The following is a 25,997-nucleotide window of genomic DNA, read 5'->3' as shown; positions in this document are numbered from 1 at the left end:
GCAACTTGGGCATTGTCCCTCCACGCTGGAAGACATTCCACTGCGGGCCAGGTAAACGCGTACCGGTCAGTGTGTTCCAAACCTAACTGTGAGAGGCACGAAGCCTTGCTGTGAGAGACAATGGTGTCAATTAAATCGCTGTTTAATATTTTAAATATGTGCGTGTAAGTAGAGTGTGCTGTAAAAATGGTGAATAAATGTTGCGTGCCCAACTGCAAGGGAAACTATCCGGGCTCTTCGGCAGTGTCGGTATTTAGCATACCGAAAGAAGAAAAACTACGAAAAAAATGGTTATCAGCAATACCACGGGATTTTGAACCTTCCGTACATTCGAAGGTGAGTATTACATACTTCAAATTACATAATATCAGTAACATTTGCGTAATAACACTTAGGGTAGCAGCCTGATAAATACTCTCAAAATAACAAGAATTTATTTTTTGAATCTAAAAATGTATACATAACGTCATCAAAATGGTTTGAAAATTTAAAGTAAAGTTATTTTTTTTTAAATCGTGTTTGCAATAATTACTTGACGATGGATACGCGTTGTTAGAATTGCTTATTTTACCCGCATTCCTTCCAAGCAGGCTACGGTTTACTTACATAATTCTTTTAAATATTATTCTACTTTTAGAAACTAGCATATTGCCGTCGGGAAACGCTACGCTAATTTCAGGAGTTATGACTACAGCGCTGAAATGATATAATACTTCTATTTGATAAATTTTAAGCGAAACATACTTTCGCCCGTTCTCTAGTGTACACACATGACATTATTTTTAATGCAAAAAAAATAGTTTTTCTAAATGACACTCATGACATAGGGGAAGTAATTAGCTACAATAATATAAATGTTACATTTGAAAAGCTCGACGTTTAAGTAAAAGCCTTATAGTAATGAGTAAAGTAATTTTAAAAGAGGAAATGGATAATTATAATCCAGTGTGTGTAAATAGGCTTGGTATAGAAAAGGTAAACTTATTTTTTTAATTCCAACAAATGAACATTGTTACTTTTATTACAGAATGACTTTCACGACATTTTCAATCTGATCTGTACACAATATTTACGTTCATACTTCATAGTGATTACATTTATTAGTAATTGAATTTTTGTCCATGTCACAATTTTGACTGTTGAAACATTTTATGAAAGTTTCGAAAAATTTAATTTAGAGCATGAGATTTAATTACTGAAACTCGCAGTGTTTGTTTCGCGCTGACCCTATATAGCTGAACAGCACAGGTTAATGTAATCACAATATTTAATATATTTTTGAATAGACAGAGAACCAAATTAAGGTAGGCCCAGTTAAGAAAAGAATGACGTAATTGACAACACGGCACACATTACAATTCTTTTCCTAGTATTCGACTGTAATAAAATATTAAAAATATTGAAAGTACTAACATTAAATGAACGCCATGTTTTAATTGTGTGGCGAAATTATTTCTAATTTGTGTTTTAACTTGAATATAAGGTTGTAGGTGTTTGAAATGAAATCAACATTTTTTAATTGATCTACATTTGCCGTAAATACACAGGAATTAACTACAATTTCGATTCTTGTATTACGAAATTTACGTCTGTAAGAGATTTATTGTTTGCTATGATAGCACTCCAATTCCATCATAGCTCACATTCAGATGATGCAATTATTATATATTTTCTAATTTAAAGTGATCCTTGGATTGAAGATTTTCTTGCAAATCGACCTTATTTTGTGCAACTAATAAAAGTGAATGTTGATAATTTGCCAGTCCTGCTGTAAAATAATAAATTTTTGAGCCCTGCCGTTGCTTTTAAAAACTCGTTTTCAAATATGCCTACTTCAATATAATTTACGTGAAAAATGATTTGGCCTATACATTAGCATTTATATATTCTCGCCGGGGATTTCCTTTAGTGCATAAAGTGGCAACAGTATGCTTCAAATATTGGAAAATTTATTAAAACAGTCTTGGTTAATAATGAAAGTTGCAATTGTGGAATTACAGAAATAATGCAGTAATTAAAGTCTGTAGCATCACTATGTTAAAATCATATTTTAGACCAAATTTACAATGTGTTCTATATGTTAATGAAATTATATTCATAAGATAAAATTGCAACCAAAATTATTTATTCAGTATAAAACTTATCTTCAATATTGTCGTAATGTACCCATTAAGAGTATAATCTTTCATAATACAATAAAACTAATATAGAGAGGTGTTCTAAATAAACATCAATGTTTCACTATCGTAACTTAATTCATTATAAATTATTAAACTTGAAGTATGAGAATCCACACGAGAGTTATAGTTTATAACCGATTTTCAGAGTCACAAAAGTAATAAATAAATAAAAACATATAAATACAAATTTTTAGAATCAAAGTTACGTCAGGCTAAAAAAATGTTGGTTAATAGAAAAAGATGTTACCATTATGAAAAGCACTTGCATGTATTTTTTACTTTCACTGACGAAGCGGATAAAACATAAACTAAATATGTCACGTCTGAATCATACAAAATTTGTTTTTTGAAATATCTTGTATAGAAAGTTTTATGATAGTTCGCGGCGTGTCATGTTGCTAAGATATATATAGTTATTATTAAACTGGTAATATTGTTCACATTTATTGCAATAATTGTTAAACAGTTACATATAGAAGAACCACAGGTAATCAACGCCTTACTCAGCTATGTTTAATTAAAAACATGTACGAAAATAGTTACCAAATTTTCTTGAGATAATCGCCGTCTTAGATTGGATTATATGTACTGTACGTTCATTTTCTTTGTTGTTACACTTGTCAAACATGCGTATATGTAAAGAAGTTATAAAAATTTCATAAACATAATGTTAAGTGCAGTATTCGTTCCACACACGATCTATAAGGTGAATATAAGATAATTCGAAGGCAAGCTCTGGTGAGAGCGCGATTCCCAAGTTTCCTGACGTCACAAACCGGTTTCCGGGCCTGTCCTATAGGAGGCGTTGGTCAGGGAGAGCCCTATCTGTAAAGAAATTTGCACAGTTTCCTAACACTTTGAAGGCATCAGCGCGAGAATCACCCTTACAATGTGGATGCGCCAACAAACATACAGTCTAAATGATATAAGAGAACATGTATACGCCTGGAATCACAAACCACAGAGGCAGTGATGCGTGTTGAGAATGATAATGTAGACATATGTATATGTATATTTCCAGTCCATTGTTGGAATTATTTCATGCTATTTCTTCAAATTTAAATATATGTTTAAATTGAATTTAACTTTATTTTGAAGTTTAGTCTATACTAATCCTGTATCAAAGTTATAATGGCATTAGATTTTATAAACAAATTTTAAGATTGCCTGTTTTATATCATGATCTGTGTAGTGATTAAATGCAAGAAAAAGCTGAAAGCCTTAAAAGTCGTTAAAACACTAAATCCATTCATCCATACACATATAATAAATCCTAAAGTGTGTTTGTTGGTGTTGGTTTATTATGTTTTATTGGTTTATTTGTCCATCTTTAACGCTTCAACGGAGTGACTGATCGACCTGATTTTTGGTGTGCAGACAGTTTAGAGGCCCGATAAAAACATAGGCTACTTTTTATCCCGGAAAAATGTACGGTTCTTGTGAGATAGATCTGGAGCGTAATAATGTAATTACTTCTTCATGCTGAAATGGCTGAAAGGATTTTGCCATTGCATTGTTGAAACTTAATTTCCTAGTGATATGCATGTCTTCAAGATATACACATATTAATGGTTTATTTTTAGGTTACCTGGGTTTGAATTGATAGTTGTCAGGGAAATCAAGCTTTGATTACATATTGTTTATATGGTTTCATTGATTTAGCTTTGTGATTTGGTTTCGTTGTCTCGGTGTAGTTTAGATTTATTCTATGGTATTTTTCTCATTTGATATTGGTAGCTATCTCCATGAAAATCCTAAAGAACGAATACGAAATTATGTAAACCTGAGGTTAGATACAATTTTAAAAATGATGTAACTGATAAAAAAAACTGCTTTTCCGGCACTATTGGTTAAATGAATACAATTGGTTGGCTTACTCTGAAATTGCCAAAGGTGCATTTTGTAAGTTGTGTGTTTTGTTTAAGCCACGAGTGAGTCATGGTAGTTATCAGGGTGGTTTTATTACATGTCCCTTTAATAATTACGAAAAATTTCATTAAAGTGCAAAATTACATGCAGGTTCGGCATGGCATCAGGAGGCTTTGGAAAAGTCTACTAAATTCTTGTCTATCATGAAATGTGAACAGAAAAGTATTGATGTTCTGGTAAATGAAGGGCTAGATCAACAGATAGAAGCAAACCGAAAAAAGATACATCTAATACTGTCATCTATCCTTTTTTGTGCTCTCCATGATCTACCGTTAAGAGGAAAACAGACAAGCACGCAGTTTTTAACGACTTGCTGAGTTTTCGGGAAGAGTCAGGTGACGTTACTTTGGCAGACCACTTAAAGAATGCACCAAAAAATGCCACCTACATCTCACACAGAGTTCAAAATGAACTAATTGAAACCAGCGCAACAGTTTTAAGACATGATATTATTGAAAAAGTAAAGAGAAATGAAATATTCTCAATTTTGGCTGATGAGACTATGGACACTTCAGGAACAGAACAGTTGTCACTGGGAGTAAGATATTTAGACAAGACTGAAAATTGTATTAAGGAAGATTTTCTGGGTTTCACACCCTTAAAAGGTGGTTTAGATGCCGAAAACGTGGCAAACGCGATTACTTCTACCTTAAAAACATGGGGCTTAAACTTGAATAATGCTGTTGGCCAGGGATATGATGGATGCAGTACAATGGCTGGACATGTTACAGGGGTACAAAAAAGAATAAATGACGAGTATCCTATGGCTTTATTTTTCCATTGTTCAAGGCATAGTCTCAATTTAGCTGTCCACGATTCAAACACATTGTCACAGATTAGGAATACTGTAGGGACAATAAAAGAGACAGTTAAGTTTTTTTCGAAAAAATGGGCAGAGAAGAGAAATTGTTGGCATACTTCAGATGCTCTGTGAGACCAGGTGGACAGAAAAATATAAGTCAATTAGAAAGTTCAATAACAAGTTTGTGGACATTATGCAATCACTTGAAACCATGTACACAGATGGAAACAAAGATACAAGGCAGAAGGCTTTCCAGCTTCACTGTGCATTTACAGCATCAACATCTCTAATCTATTTGCAGATCATAGCCCAGCATTCTGGAATACTTGAGGTTGTGAGTCAATTGCTTCAAAGTCCGAGAGTTGATTTGTTGAGAGTATCAAACCATATTCAACAGTTAATTTCCACCTTCGAAACTTACAGAGAAGAAAGTGTCCAAGAGTTTGACAAAATAATGAAGATGGTTGAAAAAAATACTGAAGTTCTAAGCGTTAGTCTTTCAAAACCTCGAGTAGTACAAAAGCAAACACATCGTGCAAATCAGCCTACCGAAACAATCAATGAGTACTACAGATTATCAATATATCTTCCCTACTTGGACTGCTTGATACAATCGTTGAAAGACAGATTCTCCATCCGTCATCGGGCTGCATTTGAAATTTTCAAGTTGCACCCAAGAGAAATAAAAAGAATGTCAAAGGAAGAATAAGAAAAATCCATGGAAGAAGTTGGTAAAATATATTCCAAGCTATTGGACAATTTCCAGAACGAGGTCACTGTATGGTACACTCTCTGGAAAAATTCTCAGACCAATGATGAAGACTTTAAAAAAATGCATTTTATAGACATACTACAACATGAGCACACCTATTTTTTGCCTGCAGTGGCAAAATTTCTTCAGATTGCATTATGCTTACCACCAACAACCTGCACGGTCGAAAGGTCGTTCAGGTAAGCCAACAAAATAATATTTAATAGACATATGTATGAATGAACGAATCTATTTAAACATTGAGGTGAATTAAAATGGAACTATTTTAAACACAATTAATCAAAATAAAACTTCATATATAAATTAAGCGTCGAAGTAATAGTGTTAACAAGTAATGTTGCGGCAGAACTATTTACGCTATAAAACAATTTTTTTTTATATTCTAAAAACCATCTCATCTATTAAACAGTTTAGCTTGTACCCTTAAAAATTCTACAAATAAATAATTATATAGTTATAATTTTTACATTTTTATGCACTTTTACTTTTGGTAGTAACTAGTAAAAGCAAATAGGCCTACATATGCCTACATTATGAATTTACTTTAAATTCATATGTTTACTTGTTCTTGCTCTATTATCTCTTGGCAATAACTAATCTTAGAATGTTTGATCCACAGCACTCTCAGACGAGTAAAGACATGGATAAGAAGCACGATGTCAAATAGTGGCCTGAGTGGACTGTGTCTTCTCTCTGCCCACAGAGGCAAATTAAAGAAGACAAGAACAATTTCATTGAAAAAGTTGTTGACGCATTTGCCGTTGACTCCAGAAGCGTTCACTTCCTGTTAAAATGAAAAATTTGTGATTGTGTGAAGAATAGTAATAAACAGACAGTTAGGTTTCCTTGAAAATTGTTTGTATTATTTTTTCAATCCCTATATTTAGTGTATAAAATTATGAAACAGCTGACTTTGCCCCCCCTGGGAAAAAATCCTGCGGGCGCCCCTGGTACAGCTGTTGAATGATGACTGATGTGGAAAGCGCTCTGCACGTCAGGTCCTTACCGTTAGGTAAACGAGGCTGGGTGAATGCAAGGGTCTGAAGGCCAGGTAGACAAGGGTGGACAAAAACGGAGCATAAGCTACTGCAACGAGCGGAATCATTTACTGGTCTTATATCCCACAATAATATTTCCGCTATCAGCACTGTGAAACGTGAATATTTATAAGAAAACAAGAACAGTTGCCGTATTTATTGTGCCTGTACACTTATCGAAAAGTCTTAATTTATTTGAGAATAAGGTAACGCACAGACAAGAAAATCCCACAAAACCACTTAGCATTGCAATGAAGACAATGCCTCTTGTTCATCTGATGCAAAGGCCGGGCAAAACCATCACTTTGCCCGGCCATGAAATGTTATGGCCGGGCAGTCGCCTGGGTCGCCCCTCCGGTTCCTACGCGCCTGAGTACGATTAAAACGTTCTACAACCCCTGCTTTTATCTCGGTGAATGTGGAATAATGGTTTATTGCATGTTTTTTCATAAGAGCCTGGAATTTACAATTATAGAATTCTTTTCCATTATCAGTCATTAAGTTCTTAGGTGACGAACTTAATTTAAAAACATGTTCCATGGCTACAGCCACATCATTAGAGTTTTTACTTTTAACACGCTCTGCCCACGCCCGTTTTGAATAGACGTCTATAACAGTAAGCAGATACTTGTACCTGCCATTCGCTTTAGAATAAGTAATCATATCAAAAAAATCCGCCTGAAATAATTCTAAAAGTCCTAATGACAGAACACTTCGTCTAGGAAAAGTACGTCTCGCAGGCTTATGTAATTCTTTTGCAATAGCTCGACGACTCATTTCGAGATGTATCCGTCAGTAGTATACGATAGGGCATCCGGGGACAGGATTCAGGATGTGGAGCCGGAGCCAGTGTCCGCCATCTTTGATTGTGATGTAATGGGACACAGCGTAACGGGACGAGTAGGACATTGACATTTGACTCTCAAAACTAGTCAAAATTGGGCAAAAATTGCCCAAAATTCCTCAAAATCCACCAAAATTTCAATTTTTTTAGAAAAAAATTCCGCCAAAAATTCTCAAAAAATTCCACAAATCAAAAATTTCTCTTTTCGAGGGAAAAATTTCCCGTTTCGAGGGAAAATTTCCCGTTTTATTCCTTAAAAATACCAGCAGCTAGAAATGTCCATATGTAGGCTTAAGCATCCATGTCTACAGCCTACGATAAGCCTCTGATGTCATCATGGATAATGACGTCACCGTTGCAATATTCGTTACGGTCGCCATCTTTAACTTTTTTATTTATTATCCGATTTTAACGAATTTTTTTTTAAAAAATTATAAAAAAATTCAAATAATAAAAATTTAATAAAAATATTTAAAAAACATACATTTACGACACGGAGCTCGGAGTCCTCGGTTCGAACCCGGTGAGGACGAAAATAAAATAAAAATGGCGACCGATCCTTCCTCCACGGAAGTCACCTACAGACTAACCTACCACCAATAACAAGGTCAACTAGTATGATGTCATGTCCGCCATTTTGTCTTTGTCTGCTGGAAACCATCATCATGTATTCGTCTGCTAGAGTGCGCTGACGGCATGTTAGTTGAATTCTCACCCGCTAGAGTGCAGTAATCATTTATTATTGCTGTGTCACCCGCCATCTTGTCATTTGGCCGCCTTCTTGGAATCGTGTAATTATTTAGCTAGGCATTCGGGAAAAATTCCAAAATTCACCAAAAAATTGGCCATCATTTTACAGATTGATTCGATCAGTTTCAGTCCTTGGTTCGATACCCGATCGATGCAATAATGTTTAATTTTATGTAAAAAAAAAAATAATTTCAATAAACCATGTTCAACATTCTTAAAAAGACTTTAAAACCTCTACTACCATCATCCTATAAGCCATCAACACCACCATCTTGGAAAATTCGTAATTATATTGCTAGAGATTCGGGAAAAAGTTCAGAAACCATTAAATAAATTCCCAATCAATATACTGATTAATTAGATCGACTAAGGTCCTTGGTACGATCTGGGATGATGCAAAAAAATTAAATATAACATCAATTTAACATAATAGTAACAGGTTCGAGGAATTAAACACCGCAAGTTCTTTTACAAACATAATATTTATTACATAATTTCTATTCTACTACAGGATCACTTACGAAAGCTAGCAAATTTATAATCAATCATTTAGTTCCGCATTGGTGTGAAATGACTAATTCTTAGCTCCAATCGGTTTATACTAGACAGAGTCCAACCAGAACCTTTACTGACATAGTTCTCCTCTTCTTCACAGAGTTTCTGGATACCGTTTTTAATAGTTTGCTTCACATCGTCAGAAATGTAAATTACTGCAGCCGATGTCTTGAATGCACACTTCTTCACTTTGTCATCTAACGGATCTGGCTTTCCATATAGACAGTCTAACCACAAGTTATATTTTAATGGACCGTTTGTTGCTACGTCATCAGTAAGCTGATTGATTATGTACTGTCTGATATCATCAAGAAAAGTACAAATGTCCTTCGACTCACCGAACGTATTTATATAATAGTAGTCTTTCAACGTTCCACGAAATGCAGACTGCGCCAAGTAGAAGCCATTATCGTTTACTTATAATGCACCGAACACAGTCTTAGATTTATTTTCATGTTCAGACGTCATAGCAATCGGTTTCTGCACATCTGTTTTTTTGCTTGTACGCTCACGAGTCACCAATCTAAAGCGAGGAGTCGAAATGTCGGCAGGTAGTTCAGTTTTTCGCATGTCGACGCAAATTATCAATTCGAGTAAACCATTTAAGGCACTCATCACAGCGAAACTTCATGCGAGAAGGATTCTTCATGCATTTGCTCCGCTCATGTCTTCGTGCATCATGGAAAAATGCGAACGACGTATCACAGTAGCTGCAAGGATGCCTAGTTGAAGACAAACCCGAACCAGATGACGATGTAAATGTGGTTGTACCATTTCCAGGCATTCTCTTATGCACATCGATGCATCGTTGTTGCACCGATACCTTTACTTTCTGCCGCTCCGCAGGGCCTTTACATGTCTCCAAGTGATGCTTCAAATTAGCATTTCTTGTAAATTGCTTGTGACACTTAATACAGCCAAACATTTTACGATAAGGGTTCTTAGCACATTCTCTCTTCTCATGTTGACGAGCATTGCTGATGTTTGAGAAACTCTTTTCACAGTAAGGACATCGATGTTCGTTAGCTGTTGAGGATTCGTAATCCATTGAAGTCTCCATCGAGGGCGATACAACGTCCGTTGAGGTTTCCTGTACAGGCAGCACTACCGGCATTAAAGTCTCTTCTGCTGGTGGTATCATGTCTGTCGAAGTCTCCTCCAGTATTGTCGTCGTCGTTGCCAACGGGATCTGCTCCATCATCTTCGTTGCTGACGTCAAGGTTCCGGTAGACGATGGTACAACGTCCATCGAGTTCGTCGTTAAAGACGGTAAATATGCCATGTAGTTCGCAAGTACAGGTAATTGACACGACTTATGCACCAGAAGAATCAAAATAGGTGATCCTTACACCGTCAACGCCAGTAAAAAACTGAACGAACTGCTGTCTAGGATTCGCTTATATACATGCATCGTATGGATTAATATGCTAGTCAAATCAAGAACCATTTACTATAATACTAGAGTCAAAACAACATTTAAAAAAGAAGATATATGATCCAAAAATTCGACGAGTTGTTATACGTTCGCGTCTCATGAATTCAATCTGTCCAACAGTCATTGACTCCAACGGCCTTTTGCTTCATCAGCTCCAATGATATTTGGCTAGAATGCTACGAGTCTAAGAGACTATGAGGCTACAAGTGTACAAGACTCCTCCAACTACCTTCAAGTGTATAAAGCTCCAAATGCTCCAACAGCTCTAACACGCAATGTACGCAATGTACGCGCAATACACGCAATTTACACGCAATAAATGTAATGAACACACAGTACACGTAGGAAACGAAATGAAGAAATAGTACACACAGTAAACGGAAAGAACACGTAATATTCATGCAATTGACGCACAGTACACGCAAAGTACACGCAATGTACGCAATGTACGCATTATATGCAATGTACACACAATGACTACGTTTCGTTCGCGCAGGACTAGCATTTAATGAAAAAGAAGCACGTTTGGACGGAAATTCTATAAAACGAAAGCTCATTTAACGAAAAGGCAGCACATTTGGGAGCACCGACAACGAAAAGACAGCACATTTGGAAGCACCGACAACGAAAAGGCAGCACCATCATCGAAAAGGCAGCACATTTGTCATTGGCTCCAATATTCATTGGCTCCAATATTGATTGGCTCCAATATTCATTGGCTCCAATATTGAATGGCTCCAATATTCATTGGCTCCATCAGTCATTGGCTCCAATGGCCTTTTGCTTCATCAGCTCCAATGATATTTGGTTAGTATGCTACGACTCTAAGAGACTATGAGGCTACAATTCTACGAGTGTACAAGACTCCTCCAACTACCTTCAAGTGTTCAAAGCTCCAACTACTCCAGCAGCATTATGTTATAAGATTACATGACTGCTTGTTTACATAGCTACAAGTCAACGAGGCTACTTGGCTACGTAGCTACAAGTATACGAGGCTCCAAGACATCATGACTACGCGACTACGAGCCATGAGGTAACGAGACTACGTGACTACGGGTATTCAAGTTTACGAGTCTGCGAGGCTACAGAGCTACGAAGCTTCTAGAACATAAGTTTACGAGACTGCGATGATACAGGACTTCAAGTCTACACGAGTACTTGACTACGAAGCTACAAGTCTACATGGCTCCAATTGAGGCATCTGTCTTCGACTGAATTTTCTCTTTGGCTCCAACAGCTACAGCTGTTATAATAGTACGTGGCTACTTGACTCCGAAGCTACAAGTCTACATGGCACCAATTGCGGCATCTGTCTTCGGCTGAATTTTCTCTTTGGCTCCAACTGCTACACTGCTGCCGTCAGCCGGGGTTTCGGGTGCGATTCCCGCGGCGAGTCTAAGGAGCTGTACGTGAAAATTGGGGTGTTTTCCGGGAGGGCGCCAGGCTAGCTCTGTCGTCTAACCGTGAGTGGGTCGATCGGCCCCAGCGTGTCCCCTAGACTCGGTGGCCTGACTTGGAAAGTAGCGACGGCCGGGTTAATCCCTGCACCGTAGAAAAAAAACCGACCGGGAGTCGCGTGGAGAGTTGCGTTGAAAAAGGTATTCGGTGATGACTATAGTTACCAGTCGTGAAGAATCAGAGAGACAAAACTTGAAGGCTCCCCACGGTATGCGCACGTCTGCTCCGGGCTGCGAGCTGATCAGAACTGCCTCAGGGGTTGGCGTGCGGAGAGGGGGACACTCCCTCCATGCACCAAGGTTACGCTGCTCGTCTCATTTGGGTGAAGACTTGGCGAGGGGTGCGTTCCACCAGCAGGAGCCAGTACTGCGGGCTGAGGCCGGGCTAATGGCCTTCGGTCGGTACGACGTCAGTTATAATATTACAAGGCTACTTTGTTACGAAGCTACACATCTACAAGGCTCCAATTATCGCATCTGTCTTCGTCGGCATTTTCTCTTTTGCTCCCACTGCTCCAACAGCCTTATGTTATACTAGCCGAACCCGCCCGCTTCGCTGGACGTAAAATAAGGTAACTGCATTGAAGGCATATAATTAAGTAATGAATGTTATATGCAAGAACCAATTAAAATTCGTATAGTAGTTGTGTAGAACACCGCGTACAAACAGACAGACAGACAAAAAACGAACTACTGTTTTATCATAGTAAGATAGGTAGATAGATTAATCTTAGATGTTCGCATCCATGCAGTATATGAAAAATCAGCATGCATAGCCCTATACCTATAACTATACGTAGCTGCTGCCCACGACTTTTTCCGCATGGAATTTTGTATTATCTTCCACCACTTAGAAATTTAAACATTATAACATAACAGTTGATACAGTTGTAGTAGTTTTCTTATGTTCACAAATGATAATTTTTCTCACCTTTATTTCAGTCTTTGCAATAAAAATATGTTACTACCTAAATTTTGGGTAAATATGTTTCTACTTTCAAATGTAATGTCGGTAAGACACTTCATAAAATTTCTTTGTAAACCACATTTACTGTTTTCCCGTCTTGAGCTAGAATGTAATGATTGTCTGCATTACTGACCTGCGAGCAAGCCACATACATCTGGCCGTGGGAAAAACAATCAGACTTTAGTCTACACCAGCTGCCTTAAGGCTCTGACCCTGAGACTTATTTATTGTCATCGCGAAACAAACTGCTATTGGAAACTGTGTGCGCTTGAACCCGAACGGGAAGTTATTCGGGATGATCGGTATGCGTGGTATGAAAACAGTTTCACCTGAGCCACATCCAGTAAGAATCTCAGCTTCGATTATATTTCGTTGTAGAGCAGTTACTTTAAGTCGGGTTCCATTGCACAATTTAGGGGGAGTAAGGTTCCTCAGAAGCATTTTTGGAACACCGACTTTGAGAACAATTTTGTGAACAGGAAGACCACTTGCAGTGAGAGAACTCAAAATCTCAACTGGATAATTAGTGGCGTCGTCCTGATTAAGGACGCTGTTAAACGATGTGTAAACCACTTCAGCCCCATTCAATTCGTTTAAAAAATTTTCATTGATTGCAACAGCTTGGTCATTTCTTGGAGTGAGTATAGCACGTTCACATAACCACGTATGTTCCTGATGTTGTATGTTTGACAGATCCCCGAATACCGAACGTATGAGTTCGTCTTCCGAAGATACGACTCTGCCAAGTATTTCTGGAAGCGTCACCTGACCGTGTTGCTCAGGGAGGGCACATTCTCCAACTTTTAATAGAACACCGGTAAATTCTTCCGCATGAGAATTACCACCCAGCTGTGCTCTCATGTTAGGTAATGTTTTGGTTGTATCAAATAGGAAAATAGATAATGTGTAACATTATTGGTGAATATTAAACAATGAAACCTACTTTATGTACTCGTTCCTTTCAGCTATGATTTCTTATATTTGCTGGCAGCTTAAAGAGATGGAAACCAACCCGAAAACTCACACAATAATAAAACACAAACTTGCAAATAAACACAACCTTACATATTGTAACAATTCCCAGAAAAACACGCAACCACAACAAACAAAGATCCTGATATAAATAAAGGAAATAATTTTGTAACGATTCATAGATTGATTTTCAGAGAGAGAGCGAGAGAGACACCTATTGAATGTCTATAAAACTAACTTTTTTTATGAGAGCAGATTTTCAAGAAATAAATCATGAAATCATTCAACGATAAAAGCTGTTTATTTAACTAAGCGGACGGGTTCGCCCCAAAGAGAAAATTGACGCGGCGAGACCTCGTGGACATAGAGAAATGACACACACTCACTATTTATATGTCTCTGAAACATGATTTTTTTCTGCAATTTAAATTGTAATATTCAAAAAGGGTATTGAAAATTGAAACAAATATGGCGACACTATAAACTGTCAGGATCTTTATTTTTTTTTACTCTCTACTTAGTTCCTTACAATAGCAAAACTTAATGGCTTCTTATAATGATTATATTGTATGACATAAAATTAAGATTTCTTTTCTTTCCTTGAGCCGATTTTGATGAAATAAAGCTTATATTTCTTTCTCTGCTACGCTCAAGTTAACTTAAAAACCCCATTAAAATTCGTATAGTAGTTTTGTAGAACACCGCGTACAAACAGACAGACAGAAAAAAACTACTGTTTTATTATAGTATATAGATGATTCCATTGATACTTTGTTACGTAGCTATAGGTCTACGAGGTTCCAATGCATCATGTTTACGAAGCTTCCAGAACACAAGGTTACGAGACTGCGAGGTCACAGGACTACGAAGCTTCCAGGACACGAGGCTACATGGCTACGAGACTACATGACTCTAACTGATTACAATAGCACCATTCAGTGGTGAGAGTTAGGTTATCTAATGCAAAGCAAATTGATGCAAGTAGTTCTGGCTGTCATCAACAGATGTAGCCACGTGTTGCTTGCAGGTAAATATTAATTAGTTATTTTATGTGGGATGCGGGATGCTCACTAACGATCGCAAAAGAAGGAGGGCTTCGCTAGACACCAAGGAGAAGGAAGTTCGTCTTACGTGTTAATGCTTCGCTGATGTCTCATGGCATATTATTTGACTGAGTAATGGTTGTTTATTTCTTTAATTCCACCTGGTAAAATTATTGCAAGTGTCAATTTATTAGCAGAAATTCACTAATTTAATGTAACACTGAATAAAATGACATGACTCATTAAGTAAATACCCTTCATGCAGAGATCGATTTCTCACAAATAATCAGCAGCACTCGGAGAAAATCATTAGTTGTCTAGCCAGGAATAACCAGAAGCACTTGGAGAAAACAGATTTTTTACATAAACAAATTCTGCTAGCTTCTGAACTTCTCATTGTTGAGCAAAGATAGAGTTCTAGTACAACCAGAATTTTATGTATTTTTTTTTCATTTTAAATTTTTTATTATTTATTTGATATTTATTAAAAAAAAAATTCCCTTTAATTTTATGATATCAAAGAAAACATGTGGTGGTTTTCTTCGTGTACTCACAATTATTCTTGTTATTATGTTTGCTCATGAATATTCTTTTCAATGTGTGTATGGTTTTAAGCTAATTATTTGACACTTGCAATAATTTTACCAGGTGGAATTAAAGAAATAAACAACCATTACTCAGTCAAATAATATGCCATGAGACATCAGCGAAGCATTAACATGTAAGACGAACTTCCTTCTCCTTGGTGTCTAGCGAAGCCCTCCTTCTTTTGCGATCGTTAGTGAGCATCCCGCATCCCACATAAAATAACTAATTAACATTTACCTGCAAGCAACACGTGGCTACATCTGTTGATGACAGCCAGAACTACTTGCATCAATTTGCTTTGCATTAGATAACCTAACTCTCACCCCTGAATGGTGCTATTGTAATCAGTTAGAGTCAGGTAGTCTCGTAGCCATGTAGCCTCGTGTCCTGGAAGCTTCGTAGTCCTGTGACCTCGCAGTCTCGTAACCTTGTGTTCTAGAAGCTTCGTAAACATGATGCATTGGAACCTCGTAGACCTGTAGCTACGTAACAAAGTATCCATGGAATCATATAACATAATGCTGTTGGAGCAGTGGGAGCAAAAGAGAAAATGCCGACGAAGACAGATGCGAAAATTGGAGCCTTGTAGATGTGTAGCTTCGTAATCAAGTAGCCTTGTAATATTAAAACATAATGCTGCTGTAGCAGTTGGAGCCAAAGAGAAAATTCAGCCGAAGACAGATGCCGCAATTGGTGCCATGTAGACTTGTAGCTTCGTAGTCAAGTAGCCATGTACTATTATAACATAATGCTGCTGTAGCAGTTAGAGCCAAAGAGAAAATTCAGACGAAGACAGATGCCTCAATTGGAGCCATGTAGACTTGTAGCTTCGTAGTCAAGTACTCGTGTAGACTTGAAGACCTGTATCATAGCAGTCTCGTAAACTTATGTTCTAGAAGCTTCGTAGCTCTGTAGCCTCGCAGACTCGTAAACTTGAATACCCGTAGTCACATAGTCTCGTTACCTCATTGCTCGTAGTCGCATAGTCATGATGTCTTGGAGCCTCGTATACTTGTAGCTACGTAGCCAAGTAGCCTCGTTGACTTGTAGCTATGTATACAAGTAGTCATGTAATCTTATAACATAATGCTGCTGGAGTAGTTGGAGCTTTGTACACTTGAAGGTAATTGGAGGAGTCTTGTACAGTCGTAGAATTGTAGCCTCATAGTCTCTTAGAGTCGTAGCATTCTAACCAAATATCATTGGAGCTGATGAAGCAAAAGGCCGTTGGAGCCAATGACTGATGGAGGCAATGACTGTTGGAGCCAATGACTGATGGAGTCACTAGACTGATGGAATCAATAGACTGATGGAACAATGGAATATTGGAGCCAATGAATATTGGAGCCAATGAATATTTGAGCCAATGAATATTGGAGCCAATGAATATTGGAGCCATTCAATATTGGAGCCAATGAATATTGGAGCCAATCAATATTGGAGCCAATGAATATTGGAGCCAATGACAAATGTGCTGCCTTTTCGATGATGGTGCTGCCTTTTCGTTTTCGGTGCTTCCAAATGTGCTGTCTTTTCGTTGCCGGTGCTCCCAAATGTGCTGCCTTTTCGTTAAATGAGCTTTCGTTTTATAGAATTTCCGTCCAAACGTGCTTCTTTTTCATTAAATGCTAGTCCTGCGCGAACGAAACGTAGTCATTGTGTGTACATTGCATATAATGCGTACATTGCGTACATTGCGTGTACTTTGCGTGTACTGTGCGTCAATTGCATGAATATTACGTGTTCTTTCCGTTTACTGTGTGTACTATTTCTTCATTTCGTTTCCTACGTGTACTGTGTGTTCATTACATTTATTGCGTGTAAATTGCGTGTATTGCGCGTACATTGCGTACATTGCGTGTTGGAGCTGTTGGAGCATTTGGAGCTTTATACACTTGAAGGTAGTTGGAGGAGTCTTGTACACTTGTAGAATTGTAGCCTCATAGTCTCTTAGACTCGTAGCATTCTAGCCAAATATCATTGGAGCTGATGAAGCAAAAGGCCGTTGGAGTCAATGACTGTTGGACAGATTGAATTCATGAGACGCGAACGTATAACAACTCGTCGAATTTTTGGATCATATATCTTCTTTTTTAAATGTTGTTTTGACTCTAGTATTATAGTAAATGGTTCTTGATTTGACTAGCATATTAATCCATACGATGCATGTATATAAGCGAATCCTAGACAGCAGTTCGTTCAGTTTTTTACTGGCGTTGACGGTGTAAGGATCACCTATTTTGATTCTTCTGGTGCATAAGTCGTGTCAATTACCTGTACTTGCGAACTACATGGCATATTTACCGTCTTTAACGACGAACTCGATGGACGTTGTACCATCGTCTACCGGAACCTTGACGTCAGCAACGAAGATGATGGAGCAGATCCCGTTGGCAACGACGACGACAACACTGGAGGAAACTTCGACAGACATGATACCACCAGCAGAAGAGACTTTAATGCCGGTAGTGCTGCCTGTACAGGAAACCTCAACGGACGTTGTATCGCCCTCGATGGAGACTTCAATGGATTACGAATCCTCAACAGCTAACGAACATCGATGTCCTTACTGTGAAAAGAGTTTCTCAAACATCAGCAATGCTCGTCAACATGAGAAGAGAGAATGTGCTAAGAACCCTTATCGTAAAATGTTTGGCTGTATTAAGTGTCACAAGCAATTTACAAGAAATGCTAATTTGAAGCATCACTTGGAGACATGTAATGGCCCTGCAGAGCGGCAGAAAGTAAAGGTATCGGTGCAACAACGATGCATCGATGTGCATAAGAGCATGCCTGGAAATGGTACAACCACAGTTACATCGTCATCTGGTTCGGGTTTGTCTTCAACTAGGCATCCTTGCAGCTACTGTGGTACGTCGTTCGCATTTTTCCATGATGCACGAAGACATGAGCGGAGCAAATGCATGAAGAATCCTTCTCGCATGAAGTTTCGCTGTGATGAGTGCCTTAAATGGTTTACTCGAATTGATAATTTGCGTCGACATGCGAAAAACTGAACTACCTGCCGACATTTCGACTCCTCGCTTTAGATTGGTGACTCGTGAGCGTACAAGCAAAAAAACAGATGTGCAGAAACCGATTGCTATGACGTCTGAACATGAAAATAAATCTAAGACTGTGTTCGGTGCATTATAAGTAAACGATAATGGCTTCTACTTGGCGCAGTCTGCATTTCGTGGAACGTTGAAAGACTACTATTATATAAATACGTTCGGTGAGTCGAAGGACATTTGTACTTTTCTTGATGATATCAGACAGTACATAATCAATCAGCTTACTGATGACGTAGCAACAAACGGTCCATTAAAATATAACTTGTGGTTGGACTGTCTATATGGAAAGCCAGATCCGTTAGATGACAAAGTGAAGAAGTGTGCATTCAAGACATCGGCTGCAGTAATTTACATTTCTGACGATGTGAAGCAAACTGTTAAAAACGGTATCCAGAAACTCTGTGAAGAAGAGGAGAACTATGTCAGTAAAGGTTCTGGTTGGTCTCTGTCTAGTATAAACCGATTGGAGCTAAGAATTAGTCATTTCACACCAATGCGGAACTAAATGATTGATTATAAATTTGCTAGCTTTCGTAAGTGATCCTGTAGTAGAATAGAAATTATGTAATAAATATTATGTTTGTAAAAGAACTTGCGGTGTTTAATTCCTCGAACCTGTTACTATTATGTTAAATTGATGTTATATTTAATTTTTTTGCATCATCCCAGATCGTACCAAGGACCTTAGTCGATCTAATTAGTCAGTATATTGATTGGGAATTTATTTAATGGTTTCTGAACTTTTTCCCGAATCTCTAGCAATATAATTACGAATTTTCCAAGATGGTGGTGTTGATGGCTTATAGGATGATGGTAGTAGAGGTTTTAAAGTCTCTTTAAGAATGTTGAACATGGTTTATTGAAATTATTTTTTTTTTACATAAAATTAAACATTATTGCATCGATCGGGTATCGAACCAAGGACTGAAACTGATCGAATCAATCTGTAAAATGATGGCCAATTTTTTGGTGAATTTTGGAATTTTTCCCGAATGCCTAGCTAAATAATTACACGATTCCAAGAAGGCGGCCAAATGACAAGATGGCGGGTGACACAGCAATAATAAATGATTACTGCACTCTAGCGGGTGAGAATTCAACTAACATGCCGTCAGCGCACTCTAGCAGACGAATACATGATGATGGTTTCCAGCAGACAAAGATAAAATGGCGGACATGACATCATACTAGTTGACCTTGTTATTGGTGGTAGGTTAGTCTGTAGGTGACTTCCGTGGAGGAAGGATCGGTCGCCATTTTTATTTTATTTTTGTCCTCACCGGGTTCGAACCGAGGACTCCGAGCTCCATGTCGTACATGTATGTTTTTAAATATTTTTATGAAATTTTATTATTTGAATTTTTTTATAGTTTTTTAAAAAAAATTCGTTAAAATCGAATAATAAATAAAAAAGTTAAAGATGGCGACCGTAACGAATATTGCAACGGTGACGTCATTATCCATGATGACATCAGAGGCTTATCGTAGGCTGTAGACATGGATACTTAAGCCTACATATGGACATTTCTAGCTGCTGGTATTTTTAAGGAATAAAACGGGAAATTTTCCCTCGAAACGGGAAATTTTTCTCTCGAAAAGAGAAATTTTTGATTTGTGGAATTTTTTGAGAATTTTTGGCGGAATTTTTTTCTAAAAAAATTGATATTTTGGTGGATTTTGAGGAATTTTGGGCAAATTTTGCCCAATTTTGACTAGTTTTGAAGGTCAAATGTCAATGTCCTACTCGTCCCGTTATGCTGTGTCCCATTACGTTTATCCAAGATGGCCGCCGTGACGTCACAATCAAACATGGCGGACACCGGCTCCGGCTCTACATTTTGAATCCTGTCCCCGGATGCCCTATTGTATACTACTTCCGTCTTCCTGTAATTCTTCAAGTATGGATATTATTTCATTTTGGTGTGAAGTATTCCCTGCTTCTTTAGACGCAAGCAGCAAGCGAAACCGATCTACAAGTTCATTCGGATTATTCTAAAATATGTGCGACAGTCTTTTTTTTATCAAATAATTTACTAACTAAACCGTGTGCCGTAAATTAGGCATTTCGGCACGTTTTTTTATGTTTGTTGTTATAATTTTAAATTATTTTTGGAAGTTTTATTTTTATTATAATCTGGTTACTAAAGGGGTGATTTACTCTTTTTTTGGCACGTGTACTCTACGTAGTTAAACTTTGTGCCGAAGCACCTTTCTCAGGGACCTATCTGATATTTTGCTAGTCTAATGTGGACTTTAGCAGACCGGATGACATTTCTCTCGCCTGCAGTCACGTCCCGGGTTTGTAATATTAATTCCCTGCATGACTAAAATCACATAGAGCAGTTTCAGGCCTGCAAGCTCTATTTCTCAGAGACCTGCTGAGAGTAGCGAGTCTCGGCACGAACGAGTCTCCCGTAGACGCTCGTTCCCAGCGTCGTTGCGCTTTTCTGTCCAGCCTCCCTTCTTTCCCCCTCAGTTCTGAGAAATTAACCTAGGACCATTGACCTGATGTGAACCCCGCATAGGCGGTGGCCTACTCCAAGGACATTCTCCCTTGCCCTAAAGAGCCCCCCCACGACACCTAGCGGCAGAAACTGTAACGTCTTCACTTGGCGCCAGCTCGTGGAGCTGACGCCCGCGACACCTTTGGGCGATCTTGTTAACTCCCCCCTTGATGTCCCCTTTAGGCCACCAGAGTGCACCACCAGCTACGCCATAAGGGCTTATGCTTTCTCCTCGCGGCCTGTAATAGTCGATTGTATGTAGCTTTCTGTGCCCGCTGGTAGAGAGAGTGGCAGTTTCTCTTCGGCGCGAACAACTGACGTCGTGCTTACGACCACTTCGGGCACCTCCGGATATGTTCGGTCCAAAGCCGAACCTTCCCCCTACTTTTCCCTTGGGCCCTAGCGCCCGTTTTAATTAGGAGCCTTGTCCGCCATCGCCACACTTAGTACTCTGACCTCGGCTACTTAGGGGAAAGTGGTGAAATACCGCACAGGTGGGCAATACCGCACAGCCCCTTTTTTGTGTTAACTGTAGGCTGAGCGCTGCCTTGTACGTGGCACGCTCTAGCGGGAGAGTGGGTGAACTAAGTAGTAAGAGACTTTTTTGGTAGTAGCCGTATGAGTGTCGCGACCTGCTCCGAAAGTTTTTTTTAACATTTCCTTCTTATTTTGTTGTTTCTTATTTAAGAGGTAAGTACTATTTATATTCAATTTAAGTTTAATTCATATTGTCACGCGGTAAAATTTTACGTGTAGGGTTTATTGAATTTGGCTTTACGCATGTAGTGCTTTGTGAGCCCGCGTGAGTTCCTGACACTTGTTTGCGACACTCGGGCTTTGACTTTTGTTTTCCTGGCGCGGTAGATTGCTAACGCTCTCTGTTTTTCTGGGACGGTGACGTGATTCGCCGCCCGAGAGCCTGGCCAGCTGCGAGGGCGATTGCGACAAAATGGTGTGAGGCTAGGGTATGTCTAATTGTAGGGTGTGTGTTATTTTTTTTTAAATTTGTTTGGTGTAATGGTGATGTTTGGTTTTAACCATATCTGTTTCAGGGGTCACGAGGTACAGCCAGGTTATTTATAAATGTTTTAAGCATGAGAAAGTATTACTATTAATTTATTTTTTTTTAAATTTGGCCTATTCTGTAATGGTAATCATTTTCTTTTTTTTCAGCCAGTGTTTGAGATAAGTGTTTATGTTTATCAGCAAGGAACAACATATTCAGGTGTTTTAATTTGCATACCTTCCATTTTCAGGTTTTAATTAGAGGAGTGGAGACAGAAAGCCTACTCACATGTACTCTGAATAAATGTAGAAATGAAATGGTCTTGTTATAGAGTTAAGTATTTTAATTAAGTTAAGTAATTTTTTTTTTACAAATTGCACTTTAGTATTTCATTTGATTTTTTTTTTTTTTGGTATTGTGTGTGTAATTATAAGCAGTTGATTTAAGATTTTTTTTTTTTTTAAGCCAGGTTAGGTAGGAGGCTGAATGTTTATCAGGAGCATGATTATTTTTTTTAGTTTAAGTATGTCCACACACTGAGTATTCTGTTTATTTTTTTTTGTGTTTGGGCATGTATTATCAATACACTCTTAGCCTATGTACTGACGACAAGACAGGGATACCTGATATTTGTGGCAATAGTAGTTCAGATGAGGAGCCCCTGGTAAAGATACAAGAAAAATTGCATTTGTTAAACTCAGCACCTAGAGGAGACCACCACGACACAATGGAGGCAGGAAAATTTTTTGTGGAACCTAGCTATTTTTGGGGGAGACAAATAGAAGATGTCGATGAGTTTATAAAACAGTTTAGAAGAGCAGCCAAGGTCAATGGCTGGAATGACCAAAAATGTATTGCGTATTTACCCACATTTCTCAGGGGACCAGCTAGCCGCTGGTATGACAGTTATGAGTCAACATTGGAAAATGCGAAAACTTTTGATGAATTAGCCACTGCTTTAAAGGCTGCTTTTGTTCGTGTAGGTCAGGTAGAAGACCTGGAAATAAGACTTCAATCAAGAGTACAGGGTGGGGAGGAACCATTTGAATCTTTTATTTACGACGTTCTTCACCTTTGTAATCGGCTTGACCCCAAAATGCCAGAAGCCAATAAAGTGAGATATTTATTAAGAGGCTTACGACCGGATATTGTGGAGAAAGTTATGCTGTTTCCTAACAACACAGTAGACCAGTTGCTAGGAAATTTAAGAAACATTGAGGCAGGTCTATACTATGCGAAGAGTCATGATAGATTAAAGGGAAGTGGGGCTGTAAAACCAGAACAAGTTCCTGTTCGAAATATCAGGGAGGCAGACACAATGGATTCAAAAATAGAAAATAGCCTAATGGAGTTTGGGAAACAGTTAAAACAGTTGCGCGGAGAAATGGAAGCTCTGAGATTCTATTCTACACCCACCCAAAACTTCAGACCTAGCAGAGAAACTAGAAATAAGTTTAATAAACACTTCCAACAACCTAACCAACAGAAACACAACAGTACACCTAGAGACACAACCCAAGGGCCCGGTTCTAGAACCTTTGCTAGACCCCAGAGGACCTTTGATGGGAGACCCATCTGTTTTAAATGTAACAAGCCGGGACACATTCAGAGGAACTGTCGCTCACAGCCAAATATGCAGAAAACAGGGAAACTAGGCAGGAAAAGTTATGCACAGACTAAGAATGCATTCTGTAAAAACACAATGTCCCTTTTTAAGTGCGATGGGGTGTTCAGTTTAAAAACTAAGATTTTTGGGACAGAGATCCCCGTTTTTATAGATAGCGGCGCTGCTGTATCTTTAGTGGATAGTAAGTTAATTCCTAAACGTTTTTGGAAACCAGCAGAACACAGAGTTGTAGCAGGGGTGTCTGCACAAACCCACCACTTGAATCACATGGTTATGCTGGGTTTTAAATTAGGCCAATTTTTTTATCATCACCCAGTGGGACTGGTAGAAACACCAATCCGTGGTCTTATTTTAGGATGTGATTTTCTTACTAAGTTTGAGGCAGTAATTTCATGTAAGGGAAACAGAAATACTTTATTTACAATAAATCATCCCACTGCGGGCATTCCAGTACAAGGAGCAGAGGTGAGGGAGGCTAAGGACAGACACAGAAAACATGATAAAATTAACGCACCCCCTTGTGATAACCAAGTTCAGAAGTCAGGAACCCAAGATGATCCTCCTAAAGTAAACAAAATTGAATCAGAACCTACTTTGAGGTTGGGTTGTGTCAGGATAAAAGAGCATTCACACAACGAGGCTAGGATGCATCAACGAATTCCAGTGTGTTTTGCAGGTAATGATTTAGCAGAGGAAGTTAGTAGTAGAACCCTAAGGGGCAAAGAGAAAACGTTAGAATTACCTGTTTTTGCTGTGCAAGATATTGATGTGACTAAGAAGCAACAGTCTGACCCCAGGTTAATGCCTTCAGGACCTAAGACAAAATTACGTAGATGGACCAAAAATATTTCTTTGCTTAATGATGTGTTTTGCTATAACAATCCCAAGCCAGAAAAAGTAGACAAACGTAGGTACGACAAACGAAGACGAGCGGTGAGTTATAAGGTGGGGCAGGAAGTGTTAGTGTTTACTCCGATCCGGAAAAAAGGGCTTTCGGAGAAGTTGTTGCATCGCTGGTTTGGTCCTTTTGTTGTTGAGAAAAAAATATCTGATAATCTGTATCGGTTAAAAAAGTGTCAACGTGGTAAAGTTAGCTATGAGGTAGCTAATGTGGAAAGAATGAAACCATTCTTTGCTGCCTGAGTTTTATTTATTTATTTTTTATTTTTTTTATGGTGATGTCAATTGTGAGCCCTGTTTGTATTGTGTCTAGATTCTTTGTAAGGCCATCAAGTATTTGTTTATTGGTGTTCGTTTGTTGTGTATTGTAACCTGTGATACATTTCATTTCGGTCCTGGGTAATTTTGTTTAATAGTGACTTGTCAATTTAAGATTTGTTTTTTTTTAAGTCGCTCGTAAGAGTGTTTCAGGTACCCTCAAAGCCACTCGGGCCCTCATAATGAAGACAACTTGCTGGTGGCTACTGATGGGTATGCTGGTGCTGTCTCGAGGGGATGACGCGCCTCATTCGCCGTTCCAACCTGAGACAGTGGGGGTCATTGCTGGTGCCCATTTCGAACCCCTACCAAAGGTGATGTTGTATACCTCATCGGTACCTTTAAATTTTAAGGTCCCCTGGCCATTACAATTATCAGAAATTCATGAAGGTATAACACTTTTGAGTTCTTGCCCCTCTAATGCATCCTCTGACTGGTGTTCAGTTTTTTAAAACAGGTTATGTTTTATTCTGATATGCTGTTGAATAAACTAAATGATGCAGCTGGTGAGAATTTGGAGTATGACAGTGTGGTTAATAGAGAAAAGCGAGGCTTATCTTTTATTGGCGATTTTGTAAGATGGTGTTGTGATGTGGCGGTGACCAGTCAAGTAGAAAGTTTATTTCTAAATAAGCAACAGATTGCTCTGCATATTGATCAGATGGAAGCACAAATCATAGATGACCATGTGGCGCTTGCCAATTTGAGTAATTCTATTAGTGTTGTTAATGAAGCCATGACGAGTGTTTTGAAAAGAGTTCAAACGAAATTCACTAACCTTACTGATTACCTGAGAACTTTTAGAGAAGCAATGACAGTTCGTTTTTCCGGGATGGTAAAAGAAATAGGTCACTCTTTTCAGTTACAATTATTATTAGCGGCTCAGTTAGCTAAGCAAGCTCACACTCTAACTCGTATTGAAGTTTTGGATCAATGCCGCTCACATAAGATTCCTTCTGTTTTGATTACGCCGGCACTTTTGCAGGAAAAATTGCAGGATTTGGAAACTATCCTTGTTAAAGATGGTTATAAATTAGCAATTAGTAGTACCCAAGTTCAGGCTTATTTCCATTTGCCTATTTGTAGATGTAATGCGTTTAAAGAAAGTCTGTATGTGTCAGTCAAAATCCCTAATGTACGCTATAGCTCTAATTGGAAGTTGTTTCAGTTTGTTGGTATACCTTTTCATTGGAAGAATAATACATGTCACCTAGAACATGAACCAAACTTTTTA

Source organism: Bacillus rossius, chromosome 11 (genome assembly GCF_032445375.1).
Source record: "Bacillus rossius redtenbacheri isolate Brsri chromosome 11, Brsri_v3, whole genome shotgun sequence".
Taxonomy (NCBI): domain Eukaryota; kingdom Metazoa; phylum Arthropoda; class Insecta; order Phasmatodea; family Bacillidae; genus Bacillus; species Bacillus rossius.
The sequence above is the reverse complement of the archived record's forward strand: the minus strand, read 5'-3'. Positions refer to the sequence as shown.